This window comes from Vanessa atalanta, chromosome W (assembly GCF_905147765.1).
Source record: "Vanessa atalanta chromosome W, ilVanAtal1.2, whole genome shotgun sequence".
Taxonomy (NCBI): domain Eukaryota; kingdom Metazoa; phylum Arthropoda; class Insecta; order Lepidoptera; family Nymphalidae; genus Vanessa; species Vanessa atalanta.
Window position 1 is genome coordinate 8,381,117 of NC_061901.1, and position 14,822 is coordinate 8,395,938.

Here is a 14,822-nt window from a genome sequence, read left to right on the forward strand (position 1 = left end):
TATTTAATTCCGTCATCCAACATGGCAAGACCCCAGAAACGTGGAGCGGGAGTGAGGTGGTACTGTTCTTCAAAAAAGGTGATAAAACCCTCTTGAAGAACTACAGACCAATCTCCCTCTTGAGTCACGTGTATAAGCTGTTCTCAAGAGTCGTCACGAACCGTCTCGCCAGACGACTTGACGAGTTCCAGCCCCCAGAGCAAGCCGGCTTTCGATCAGGCTACAGCACCGTAGACCACATCCATACTGTTCGGCAGATTGTGCAGAAGACCGAAGAGTACAATCAGCCGCTGTGTATGGTTTTTGTGGATTACGAGAAAGCCTTTGACTCCATCGAAACCTGGGCAGTGCTCGACTCATTGCAGAGATGTCATATCGATTGGAGATATATCGAGGTACTGAGGTGTCTGTACAACGCCGCTACAATGACTGTCCACATCCAGGACTGTAAGACGAAGGCGATCCAACTGCGCAGAGGGGTGAGACAGGGGGATGTAATATCCCCGAAACTGTTCACCAACGCGTTGGAAGACGTCTTCAAGACGCTGGATTGGACTGGATGTGGAGTCAATGTAAACGGCGAGTGCATCTCACACCTTCGATTTGCCGACGATATCGTCATCATAGCAGAGTCGCTGGAACAGCTAACCGAAATGCTGCGTAGCCTAAGCGATTCTTCCCGACGTGTCGGTCTCGGTCATACCGAGACCGACACGTCGGTCATCCGACACTTGGACAAGACCAAGGTCATGTTCAATAGGCATGTCGTGCCGGGGCCGATATACGTCGAAGGGAAACCTCTCGAAGTTGTCAGTGAATATACCTACCTAGGACAGGTCATTCAAGTCGGTAGGAACAACTTCGAGAAGGAAGCCGATCGAAGAATTCGCTTGGGATGGGCAGCATTTGGCAACCTTCGTCAAGTCCTCACGTCGTCTATACCGCAAAGTTTGAAGACGAAAGTCTTCAACCAATGCGTCTTACCTGCCATGACATACGGTGCCGAAACGTGGACACTGACTGCGGGACTAGTCCACAAATTCAAAGTCGCTCAGCGGGCTATGGAGCGAGCTATGCTCGGAGTATCTTTGAAGGATAAGATCAGAAATGAGATTATCCGGAAAAGAACCGGAGTCACCGACATACATAGTCACGGGCTGGTCACGTATGTCGTAGGACCGATGGCCGTTGGAGCAGACGAGTCCTAGAGTGGAGACCGCGAATCGGCAAACGCAGCGTAGGGCGCCCTCCAGCCAGGTGGACCGATGACCTCATGAAGGTGGCGGGGACCGACTGGATGCGGAAGGCGGAGGACCGGGAGCTTTGGCGCACCTTGGGAGAGGCCTATGTTCAGCAGTGGACAACGATTGGCTTTTGATGAGGCTTTATACCATCCTTACTTATGATATGTCCAAGGTAAGCTGTTTCGAGTTTGAGTAACTCTGATTTATTCATTTGAATTTTAAAATTCGATTCCCTGAGTCTTTGAAATACTTTTTCTAAATTATTCATATGTTCCTGTAATGACGTGCTAAAGATTATGATATCATCTAAGTATACGAGACATATTTCGTTTTGTAAACCTCGTAAAACGTTATCCATAACGCGTTGGAAAGTAGAGGGGGCGTTCTTCAGTCCCATGGGCATACGAAGAAACTCAAAATGTCCATGCTCTACATTAAAAGCTGTTTTCGAAATGTCCTGAGGGTCCATCTCTACCTGATAAAATCCACTTGCTAAGTCAAGAGTAGTGAAATAATTACATTTACCTAATTTGTCAAGGACGTAATTGATATTTGGAATAGGGTATTTGTCTTCTATAGTTTTTTCATTTAATTTACGATAATCTATTACGAGTCGCCAATTTTGTTTACCAGAACAGTCATTCTTTTTCGGTACCACCCAGATTAGTGAGCTCCAAGCAGAGTCAGATGGTCTAATTATTCCTTGGTCTAACATTTTAGTTATTTGGTCCGTAACTTCCTGCCTATGTATAATGATAATAATAATAATAATAAGTCATTTATTTTCTCTCTTCACAAAAATACTATAGTCATCTTACATACATAATAGACATACATATTAGACATCTTACATAAGAAGACATTTGTGAGAGACTGGAGCCCGTGATGGGTATAAGAATACCTGTATTACAGGTCTCCAGGTCCCCACACCGCCTTATTAACAAGGTGTGCTCAGTACATTAAATTGTTGTATGTATATTGGAGAGATTGTTAGTGTGTGTTAGAGTGTATGTGTGTGTGTGTGTGTGTGTGTGTGTGTGTGTGTGTGTGTGTGTGTGTGTGTGTGTGTGTGTGTGTGTGATAGTCCTTCACTGTAGTAGAATAAGGTTATAAATCAAAAATTAAGAGATTTTCGGTGTCATCATAGTCTATTATATATTCGTAAATCTTTATTTAATTTATTATAAAGAACACTACCCAGAAAGCAATAAAATCTATTGGAAAGCTTTAAGTGGAAGATTTCAGTTCGACAGACATTGCTTTTCCTACGTTTATCCTTTTCTAATTTTGGTTGATAAATTGTTTGTGAATGTTTTTTAAGAATTATGTTCATTATAAAAGTTTGTCTAATAGTCAAAATGTCCCAGGTTTTATATAAATTTTTTGTTGAAAAAAGAAATGGAAGTCCAGCAGCAACCTTTAAAAGACATCTTTGCGCTCTTTCTGCCTCAACAAGGTGACTCTTAGCTGCGCCACCCCATGATGTAATGCAGTAACTTATTAATGAATGGGCGACAGCATAATACACAATTTTGATTATACGTCGATCTGCTACTTGCTTTAAATTTTTAAAAATATATATTAATTTCCGAAGTCTGGCTACGAGCATTTCAACGTGAATGTAAGAGTGGAGAGAACGGCTTGAATGTAAGAGTTTGATCTACAAATACACCCAAATATCTTACGGTTTCACTTCGTTCAAGAGTAGAACAAGAACAAATTACTGATGATTTTGCTAATATATTACATGAATGGGCTGTAATAGAAAATGTACTTGGAGGAAGTAAGTTTCTTTTCGGAGCAAAAGCAACGTACTTGGTTTTATTAACATTAAGGGTCAGTTTGTTACATCTTAACCAATGACAGACTTCATCAAATCCGTTCTGCGCACTATGGAAGGTTTCTTCCCATGTTTTCCCTCTAAAGAAGAGAGCTGTGTCATCGGCAAAAGAAAGTATAGAGGCATTATGGAGCTGGAGACGGCAAAGATCATTTATGTAGATCAGGAAGAGCGTAGGACCCAATATACTACCCTGCGGTACACCGTATTGAATTGGAAGTTACCTGCTTATCCAGTTACCTATTCTTACCTTTTGTTTCCTATTATTCAAATAATCTGAAAACAACTTTAAAGGCATACCTCTTACGCCAATTCTTTCCAATTTGCGTAAAAGCAAAGGGATTGATACTGTGTCAAATGCCTTCGCTAAATCAACAAATATAGTAAGACACTTCCATTTATCATCGAGGCCTTTCACAATTAGGTCTGTAAGTTCATGAACAGCTTCACTTGTCGACTTTCCAGGTCTAAAGCCAAATTGAGATGGTGAGAGGAGTTTATTATTTTCTAAGAAGTTAATGAGGCGTTTGTTCATGATACGTTCCAGAATTTTGGACATAATTGGCAGAAGAGATATTGGCCTGTAATTATTTACGCACTCTTTATCACCGCTTTTGTAAATTGGTTTTACAAGTGCAACTTTAAAGGCTTGAGGAAAGACACCTGTAGAGATGGAGAGGTGACATATGTGTGTTAAAGGTGGAACCAGTTTATGAATGTAGCGTTTTACGATTTCGCTTGTTATTTGATCCTCTCCTGCTGAAACATTGTCGCGCATTCCTAAGATCAGATGTTCAACTTCAGTTTCGTCAGTAGGAAGCATAACGAGTGAATCCAGAGGTACTACATATAATTTTAAAAGTGAACTATGTTCATGGTTGACAAGAGTAGTGTCAATTTCACAAGCTAGTTTTTCTCCTACTGTGGCAAAATACCTATTTACTTCATTCACGCTGAGTTTTGGATTATCTGTCGCCATAAGGTGTGAAGAATAATCTATGGACTTCGAAGGAAAACAAATATTTTTTAAAACATTCCATAGTCTTTTATTATTCTGTTTTGCTCTTTCTATTTCTTGCTTATCGTGAATTCTTTTCTGTTTTTTAATCAATGCTTTACAAAAGTTTCTGTAGCGTTTATATGTAATTTTGAGGATATCATCTTCTGGGCTCTTTTTTAGCTTTTTATAAAGGTTGTCTCTATTCCTCATACAACGTAAAATACCTTCAGTAATCCATGGCTTACATGTTCTTTTCCTATTAGATACTTTAATAATTTTTGTATTCTCAGTAATCGCGTTAGTAATTAATGAGATCAGGAGATTAGTAGCCGCGTTGGCATTATTACTTTTTAGTATAAGATTGTAGTTCAAATTATTTATAGCAGTATCCAAAGCTTCATAATTAATACGCCTTACTGTGTGGGTTAAGTAATCAATCCTAGACTTTAATTCAATAACGACAGTGACGCTTTCATGGTCAGTGACAGTAGATTCAAAGACAAAACAGTTAGCCACATATTTAGATTTTATCATAATATGATCTAGGCAAGTGTGCCCATGAGAAGTAGGGATGTCATAACCAGGTAAAAAACAGTGTCCAGCTAACATATTCAAATATTCATGAGAGCGACTGTCAGAAGTGTTTTTTGTTATATCGATATTTATGTCTCCACAAATAATGATATTTTTGTAAATCGATAATTTTTCAAGAAGCCTATTTAAAGACGAAACAAAATTATTTGTGTTGTGATGGCTCGGAGGACGGTATATACCAATTATACAGGTAATTGCATTTAATTTTAGTAACAGACAATTGGCATCATCTAAATGTGGTTCCTCCGCCATAACTTTACAACCTACTTTATAATATATTACAACGCCTTCATTTTGGGTTTTATGAGAGGTAGTAAAAAAGCTGTTGTCTTAGATTTTCGCGATTATTACACATTGAAAGGTCTAGGTCAAGGAGGTCTGGAACATATTGCGTAGAAGAGAGCCAACACTCTGTTAAAACAATTACATCCCAATCTATCTTAGATCTAGTTATAAAAATGTTAAAGTTGACTATATTACACCTTATACTTCGTATATTTTGACAGATGATTTTTAAATTTGTATTTTTATTATGAATGTAAGAATCGACATTGTCTATATCACAATTAATTACTTTTGACACTGAGAATGAATCAAGATTTTGAGACATAGATTTGACACTTGTACTATCGAATTTTAAGCAAAGGAGACAAAAGGCACGGCTTAATGATGAATGGATAAGTTGAATTATAAATTATGAGTATGATGGGCACTGCAGTCCCAAAGTATATAAGATATGTAGATATTTGAAAAGTTTTGTATGTTTTGAATGAATTTTTAAACAATTTTGTGTGTGTTGATGTGTATTTGTGATGGGGGATATTTTTTATTAACAACAGTATTCTAAAAAGTAAATAATGACAATATAAAAATAATAAAATAAGCATGCATAGAGAAGGTATTAGTCACAAAACAAGCTTGTGTAAGTCGGCTTCATGTTCTATAAGTATCGGTGATTGACCCTCCTCTTTCTTGATATATACTTTGCCAAATGATGTCCATGTAGCGACAATTTTTTTGTTTCTCACGAGGTCTCTAGCGACGTACGAAAGACGTTTAGCTTTGTTTGTTAATAGCTCCGAAATATACACCATACGTGGTTTACCAGGCAAATTGACGTGTTGGGTGTTCAGCTGTTGTTCTTTGTTTAAGCGTTTGGTTTTGTTGAATTGCCTATATGTTCGGATAATTGATTCTTTCTTTCCAATGTTTGTGAAATCAACTATAATAGTATCTGATTTTGTTCGATAGATGTCCTTAAATTCCATATCCTGTATTGGTGTTTCAAGATTTAGGGTTGTTCCGATGGTTTTTACTACATTAATTATTGTTTGTTTGTTCTCATTATCTTGTTTAGGTATATTGCGTATTTCGATAGCAGATTTGCATGTATTTCTTTCTATTGACTCTATCCTATCTTCTAAAACTTTAACTCGTTTTCTATATTCCTTGTTCTCCTCTTCCAACAAATTAATTTTCTTGATTATATCATCATATTGACCGGACATAAACTCAACTGTTTTTTGTATCTCTTGATTTTGGTTTAATAAGGTATGTACGTCTATATTCAAGGATTCGAATTTTTGTTCTTGTTGAGCTTTGAGCTCAGAAAACATCTTTTTAATTTCGGTCATACAATGATACGGGTTTTCCGAAAACTCATTAAAAGTACGTTTGTGACGCTTAGTGACATTTAATAGATGCTCACTTGTATCATTGTTGGATGACTTATTTAAGGCCGAGTCTGATCCATAAAACATAGATGGTTTTATTCTTTAGTGGTTCAGACATCTTTAGAATCCTTTAGATGGCTCCGGAAGTTGAAAAAAAAACTCCAGAAAAAAATAAAAATAAAAGAAAAAAAGCACGGTGTACTTCGACTGCACTGGGGATCGAACACTCGCACTGTCGGCTGTTTCCACTCTTAAGTTGATGTGGCGAACCACTACGCCGGTGTCTTGTTGTACAAGATAGTGAAAATAAGTTCCTGATTGTAATTTATTTTGCATAGAGAAATAAGCTAAGCAAGCAAGCTAGCTAAGCAGCAGCATCCATCTGAGTACTGTAACATCATACTGCGATCGCCAACCCGCATGCCAAGCGTGGCGATTATGGCAAAACCCTCCAATGGTTGTTGCACCAAGGCATCGACCCCTAGTCCCCGGCAACCCCGTTATTCCTGGTTACGGTAGCGGCCTTGATAACGACGGGGCAGGGGGTGCTAAGAATCCCCGGCAGAGATCCGGCTACCACAACCGACGACGGTTGGCCCTGGCAACATATAACACGCGCACACTGTGGACTGACGAGAAGATCGTTGAACTGGAGGACGTTGAACTGGATTGTTGACTTTATTTCCGGAAAGGCGACCATCTGTCCTAAGGTGGTGTCGGGTTTATCGTCCACAAGTCCCTCGTGAACAACGTGGTCAAGATCGAGAGTGTGTCTACAAGGGTAGCGTACCTTATACTCAGAATTACCAAACGATACTCGTCGAAGGTCATACAGGTTTATGCTCCGACTTCGACACACTCCGATGATGTGGTGGAGTGTATGTATGAGGATATCAGCCGAGCCATGCGTACCTCCAAAACTCACTACACCGTTGTCATGGGAGATTTTAACGCTAAACTAGGCAAACGAAGCGGTGATGAGCTACGAGTGGGGCAATTTGGAGTAGGACGTCGGAATCACCGGGGCCATCTGCTTGCCGGCTTCATGGAGAAGGAGGGACTCTATATGATGAACTCCTTCTTCAAGAAGCGTGAGCACAGAAAATGGACTTGGATGAGTCCTGATGGTGTATCTAAAAATGAGATTGACTTCATCATGTCGACGAGGAAGCAGATTTTCAATGATGTCTCTGTGATCAACGCCGTCAAAACTGGAAATGATCACCGGATGGTAAGAGGCACATTGAATCTTAATATCAAGCTCGAGAGGTCCCGACTGATGAAGTCAACGCTCCGTCCTGCACCCATCAACATCCAAAACCCCGATAGCTTTCAGTTGAAACTCCACAATCGCTTTGAATGGAAAACTGCGTTGACGTGGATGAACTCAATGAAAACCGTCGTACAAACAGAACCAAAAACCTTACTCTCAAGCTGATGGCGGACAGACGCGATATGATTCTGCAGTCTTCGGACGATACGTCCAAATACCGGCAGCCTAATAGGCAGATCTCAAAGACTCTGACTCGTGACCTACGCCAATTTAATACAAACCGTATCAAAGAGGCTATAGAGCGGAACAAGGGCTCTAAGGTGTTCGCAAGAGATCCGTCTATCGGGCAAAGCCAGCTGAGCTGAAACTGAAGACCGACGATGGCAGGGTTGTATCATCCAGGCTTGAGCTTTTGAGAGAGGTTGAGAAGTTCTACGGACAGTTATACACGTCGACACGAAAATTTGTCACAAATTTGGAGAAAGACCCCAGAGCCAGATTAACCCGACACTATACCGATGATCTCCCGGACGTCAGTCTGTGCGAGATTAGTATGGCTCTCAAACAGCTTAAGAATAACAAGGCGACAGGTGATGATGGAATTACGGCTGAGCTGCTGAAGACAGGTGGAAAGCCGGTTTTAAAAGCCCTTCAGAAACTTTTTAATTCCGACATACTCGAGGGCAAAACGCCACAAGCGTGGAGCAGAAGTGTGGTGGTGCTTTTCTTCAAAAAGGGCGATAACACCCTACTGAAGAATTACAGACCCATCTCACTTCTGAGCCACATTTATAAGGTGTTTTCGAGAGTCATTACGAATCGTCTCGCACGCAGATTTGACGACTTCCAGCCTCCCGAACAAGTCGGTTTCCGTGAAGGCTTCAGCACCATAGACCACATACATACGCTGTGGCAGGTTATACAGAAGACCGAAGAGTATAACATGCCATTATGCTTAGCGTTTGTGGACTATGAGAAAGCTTTCGTTTCGATTGAGACTTAGGCTGTGCTACAGTCTCTCCAGAGGTGCCAAATTGACTACCACTACATCGAAGTGCTGAAATGCTTGTACGAAAACGCCACTATGTCAGTCCAACTACAGGACCAGAACTCAAACCTATTCAACTGTAGCGAGGAGTGAGACTGAGTGAGTTTTTTATATTTGAATAATACATTTCTAAATTTGCGCATGTCGATAAATCGGTCTCTTCTAATCTCTGTTTTAGATTTTCCAGGAATGGGTTTTCTTCATCCATTGTTTTCAAAGTGCAATTTGTTATATTATATTTTGCTCTACATTTTTATGTTGTTGATAATTGGAACTCACTTCTTATAGGGCGGTGGTCGCTCGGAAAGTTGATTTGGTTTAAAATATCTATGTTCGTAATATTTTCTTTTATATTAGACATAATATAGTCGATTTGATATTTATTTTCTTTAGGTGACATCCATGTCCACATATTCTTAGTATTATTTTTGAATATGTTGTTGATTACTGTTAAGTTATTCTGAAAAGCTATTTGTACTAGTTTTTCGCCTCTTGTTCTTGCAACCATTCCGGCTGCCGTAACAGTATAATCCTAGTATTCTTTCTTCTCCCGCCTGTCATTGTCCAACGCAAGCGTTGAAGTCACCCATTGTGATAATATTTTTGTAGCTTTTTTCTAGAGCTGCTTGTGATTGGTTGTAGAATATGTCAGAATCATCATCGCTCGCAATGTTAGTTGTTATCTGTCCAGTCTAATTTTAAATTTAATATGCATATTCTTTCTGAGATTGCAATAAAGATTTTTATGTTTTCTTGATGAAGATGTTTTTTCAGTAGAAAACCCACACCATGATGGCCTTTGGTTTCACCGTAATGACCGAAAAAATTATCATTGTCTTCCAGTATTTTGTAGCGTTCTACGTACTTCAGCGAGTCCAATCACATCATAGTTTATTTTTGAGATAGCGTCTTTGAATTCTAAAAGCCGTTCGTTAGACAGTAGGGACCGAGTATTGTATGTACATATGTAAAGTGAATTGAGTGGAGGGTTTTGGTTAGTCCCCGCGGTGACCGGCCGTATTGGGGACTGTTGTGGAGAGGTCGCTTTATGTCAGTATTTTTTATTTCGGTTTTGTTGTGGAAGCACAATACAGGTGTTATTTGTGTGCGTGTAGATTGAAGGTAGGTCCTTGTTCTGGTTAGGGTTTTGTAGCATGTATTGCTGGATATTTGTTTTCTATTTTTTCGGAGGTTTTTGAGATTTTTTTTTTCTAAGGGATCCGTTGGCGTTCTCGGGAGATTCGGAAAGATTCCTTTTATTAGAATTTCGGTTATGCTTGGAATTCTGGATTTTTTGATTTTCTTATTCTTCAGAAATTATAATAAGTTTATTGTATTTTAAGTAAGCTTTACGACCTTTGTCACTTTCTTTTACCTTTAGTTGGGCGCTTAGTTTGTTACGTTCTTCTAGTATTTCCCGGGGAAGTCTTCTTTGATATAATATGGTATATCTTCGCCTTTTTTTTATTGTTTTTTAATATATAGATTTTTATGCCTAGTGTGGAAAGAGTTACAATAATAGGCCTTGTTTTTCCGTCGGTTTTTTTCCCCAAGCGCTTTGCTTCTTCTATGTTGGTTTCATTATAGCTTAAACCCATTTTTTCTTTTAAAAAATTAGTATGTTTTGCTGTAGATCAAAATAGTTTCCTTCGCCTTCTTTAATCCCGAAGAAAATTAAGTATTTTTTCCTAATGGTTCGTTCTAGTTGCTGTATGCGTTGGTTCTGATCGTCCACGGACTTTTGAAGTGCATTGTATTTAAGTTCCATGTATGCGAATTTTTCATCGATGTTATTGTTTATATTCTGTAGGATGCTTTTCTTCATATCGCGTATTTCGGTAGTCTGTTCGTCTAACTTTGTAGATTTATAATTAATTTTGTAAGCTCTTCCATTGCGATATTGTATTCGTGTTATCAGTAATTTTATTTGATAGTTACTCCCTCTAGCGATGGGTAGTCAAATATTGCATTACAAGTTACTAAATTATGAATGAAACATTAATCAATAATAAACATCAAACCATGTAGAATATCTTTCGGGTAGGAGTGAAAAAATAAGCAACATCAATTTTGTATATCTCTTGCAAATTATTTCATATTTAATAGTTATTATTCACTTTAAATAGTTTGTGTTAATAAAATATGTACATGTGATTAACTGACACACCCACCGAGAAGCTTATTCCTTTTAAAATTCACCTACTACTTCAAAACACAAGTTTCCGTGCTATATAACTAGTCATTGACACTTAATGTCAATATGGAGTCCTTGAAAGAATCTCTTGCTGTGATGGCCAATATGTTTAATGACAGAATGAATGAGTTCCAGCAAGACTTACACAGAACATACAACCTCTCTTGCATCTGAATTCAACAATTTCAAGACATTCATTCTCACTGCTTTAAGTGGTCTACAAAGGCAGATTTAATTCCTTGCAAGGGAATTAGATCGCACAGGAATGCACAAACGTCGTAAGGTGCTCTTATTTCATGGAGTTGCGGAATATCGTTCAGAAGACACTACAGCTCGTGTTGCAGGCCTTGTTACACAGCATTTAAACTTGTCAAATTTCTCCACTGCTTGTATAAAAAGTTGTCATCGCTTAGGCAAGCCTTCTCAGAACAAACCTAGACTTATTGTGGTAAAATTCTCCGATGCTACAACTAGGGACAAGAAATAAAACTGGTTTTTTAACGGATTTAATCGCGTATATTATTTATTTTATTTTAACATCCCGACGTTTCGAGCACTTTGCAGTGTTCGTGGTCACGGGCAGACTAAGGTGACATTTGTCTGTTCGAATTAAAAAGAATATTATTTACAACTACCGCCAACGATTTCTTAATTGGTATCTTGAGTAGCGTTCCGGTTGCACGCAGAAGGCACTAACTGTATCTTTAGGTCTTGCAGTCTGTTGGATTTGGGATTTTAAATTTTTAATAAGTGGATCCCAAGTGTTAGAAAGTCTCCAACCATCTTCTCTATTGAAGTTCGGATGTTTTTGAATTTCAATAGCCTCACGTATCATTCTAGGAATGAATCTGTGTTCTCTAGCGAGGATCTGTGGTTTATCAAATCGAATAAAATGGTTGGGTTTATCCAGAGCATGTTCACAGACTGCAGACTTTGAAGAACGCCTATTTTTGACATCTCCTATATGTTCCTTGACCCTAGTACCGATGCTTCTCTTTGTTTGACCTATGTAAGATAAATCACACTCACATTCGAGTTTATATACTCCCGCAGTTTGTAAAGGGATATTACTCTTGATAGGTCTCAAGAACTGGCTCACTTTCTTATGAGGCTTGTAAATGGTTTTAATCGAAGCTCGCTTCAAGATATTGCCAATCCTGTCTGTAACTCCCTTCACATATGGTAGAAATGCAGGTTGTCGCTCAACTGTGGGTGGCTTGATACGGCTTCTGCGATGCTGGCGAGGCACGGGCAGCTTGTTCTGGTGGAGTGCTAGCTTGACCTGAAGTAGCTCGTCCTCTAGGTGTTCAGCATCGCAGAGATGGTGGGCTCTCTGAAACAAAGATTTGCCAACGGTAGCTAACTGACTAGGGTGGTGGTGCGAGTCACCATTGAGGTATTTATTGGTGTGTGTGGGTTTCCTATAAACTGTGTGACTTAATGTATTGTCAGGATTCCTGATAATAAGGATGTCAAGAAAAGCTAAAGAATTATTTGCCTCTAATTCCATAGTAAATTGAATGTTTTTATTTATAGAATTGAGATGTACTAAAAATGCAGATGTCAGATCACTAGGTAGTATTGTGAAAGTGTCATCTACGTACCGTTTATAAAACCTAGGTGTTATTGGTCCGGAGCGAAGAGCCCTCTCCTCTAGGTCTTCCATGAATAAATCAGCGACCACGGGGGATACTGGGGAACCCATGGCTACTCCGTCAACTTGTACATAGAATTCATCATTCCACAATAAATAACCAGATGTGAGGCAGTGATGTAACAGCTCTGCATATTCAATAGGCATGTTGTGTGTCTGTAGCTTCCTCTTGACAATTTCGATGCAGTCTTGTATGGGTAAGGAGGTATACAATGACTGGACATCAAAACTAACCATTGTCTCATTGTTGGTTAATTTAAGGTCTTTGATTTCACCAACAAACTGGTAAGAATCCTTGACATACGCCGCAGTGTGTCCTCGGAGGGGTGATAATATCCTTGCTATGTGTTGAGCCAATCTATATGTTGGTGTATCGCACATGTGCAAAGCCACCAAAACTGTATGGGTTACCTAAGATCCATAAAACTGGTGCTCCGCTGCGTCCTATTGTAAGCCAAATCGATACACCAACATATAGAAGTGAGCCAGTTCTTGAGACCTATCAAGAGTAATATCCCTTTACAAACTGCGGGAGTATATAAACTCGTATGTGAGTGTGGTTTATCTTACATAGGTCAAACAAAGAGAAGCATCGGTACTAGGGTCAAGGAACATATAGGAGATGTCAAAAATAGGCGTTCTTCAAAGTCTGCAGTCTGTGAACATGCTCTGGATAAACCCAACCATTTTATTCGATTTGATAAACCACAGATCCTCGCTAGAGAACACAGATTCATTCCTAGAATGATACGTGAGGCTATTGAAATTCAAAAACATCCGAACTTCAATAGAGAAGATGGTTGGAGACTTTCTAACACTTGGGATCCACTTATTAAAAATTTAAAAATCCCAAATCCAACAGACTGCAAGACCTAAAGATACAGTTAGTGCCTTCTGCGTGCAACCGGAACGCTACTCAAGATACCAATTAAGAAATCGTTGGCGGTAGTTGTAAATAATATTCTTTTTAATTCGAACAGACAAATGTCACCTTAGTCTGCCCGTGACCACGAACACTGCAAAGTGCTCGAAACGTCGGGATGTTAAAATAAAATAAATAATATACGCGATTAAATCCGTTAAAAAACCAGTTTTATTTCAATGTGTAATAATCGCGAAAATCTAAGACAACATTATGTGAACTAGGGACAAGGTCTGGTTTGCTAAACTCAAAGGTACGGGTATAACTGAGTCTGAATTTCTGACTAAATCCCGGCATGCGGTATTCCTCGAGGCAAAAAAACGCTTAGGTATTGGTAAATGCTGGAGTCGAGATGGATGGATACACATTATAGCTCCATATGGTTCAAAACATCGCATCGAATGTTTAACGGATCTCGATTTGATTCCAACTTGCAAGTCTCCACCTCAAAATATTCCAGTTCAAAAGAGTCGTGATAAAGTGTTGATACCTAAATCTAAGCGCGTATTGAAAAAATAGGTCTAATTTTCATTCTAAATTTTCGTAAATATTTTTCTTTTTCATCCACTTATTTCTTGAAATATTTTCACTATCATTGTTTACATTGCGAGTCATAGTTAAAAATATTTAGGTTGACATTGAAACTTTGACAGTTATTAAAATATAAGTATCGTAAATGTACGCACTGGCTTCTTAGTTTTTGAGCAGGTTATTATATATGTTGATGTATAATTATTTTATTTTTAAATTAAATTTTAAATATCAATGTTGTTGCCAGATTATGAGTTTTTTGTAGATATGTTTTTGTTTTCATTCTTTAATTTTTTTATTTATAGACTTAAAAACGTTAACTGGTTAGCATATTCTAACTCTGTTGATGTCATGTTGAACTCCCTCCCTGATTTTGTAAATGGTGAAAATGCTGTTGCTTACTACGAACTTTTCCTTAATATTATCAAATCCTCCGCTGATACCCATTTTCCACAAAAAAATACTAATAAAAAGATTTGTTTCTCCCCTCCTTGGTGGGATGAAGAATGTAATGCCTTGCTCCAACAGAGATCTGAAGCCGAAGAGTCATATACTGCATCTATGACTACACAAAATTTCATCAAATATCAGCGTATAGGTGCCAAAATTAAAAAACTATTTTCTAAAAATAAAAAGCAGGGTTGGATCAATTTCTGTGAATCCCTTAGTCCTCGGTCTCCCCCTCAAACAGTTTGGAGAAATCTTAAGAGATTTCGCCGCTCCCTCAATTCAGAAAACCTAAACGCCTATAATCCGTCCGAATGGCTTAATGATTTTACTACCAAACTTGCACCTCCCTTTGTACCATGCCAGGATAGTTTTATAAACTTTACTCCAACCTCAGTCTCA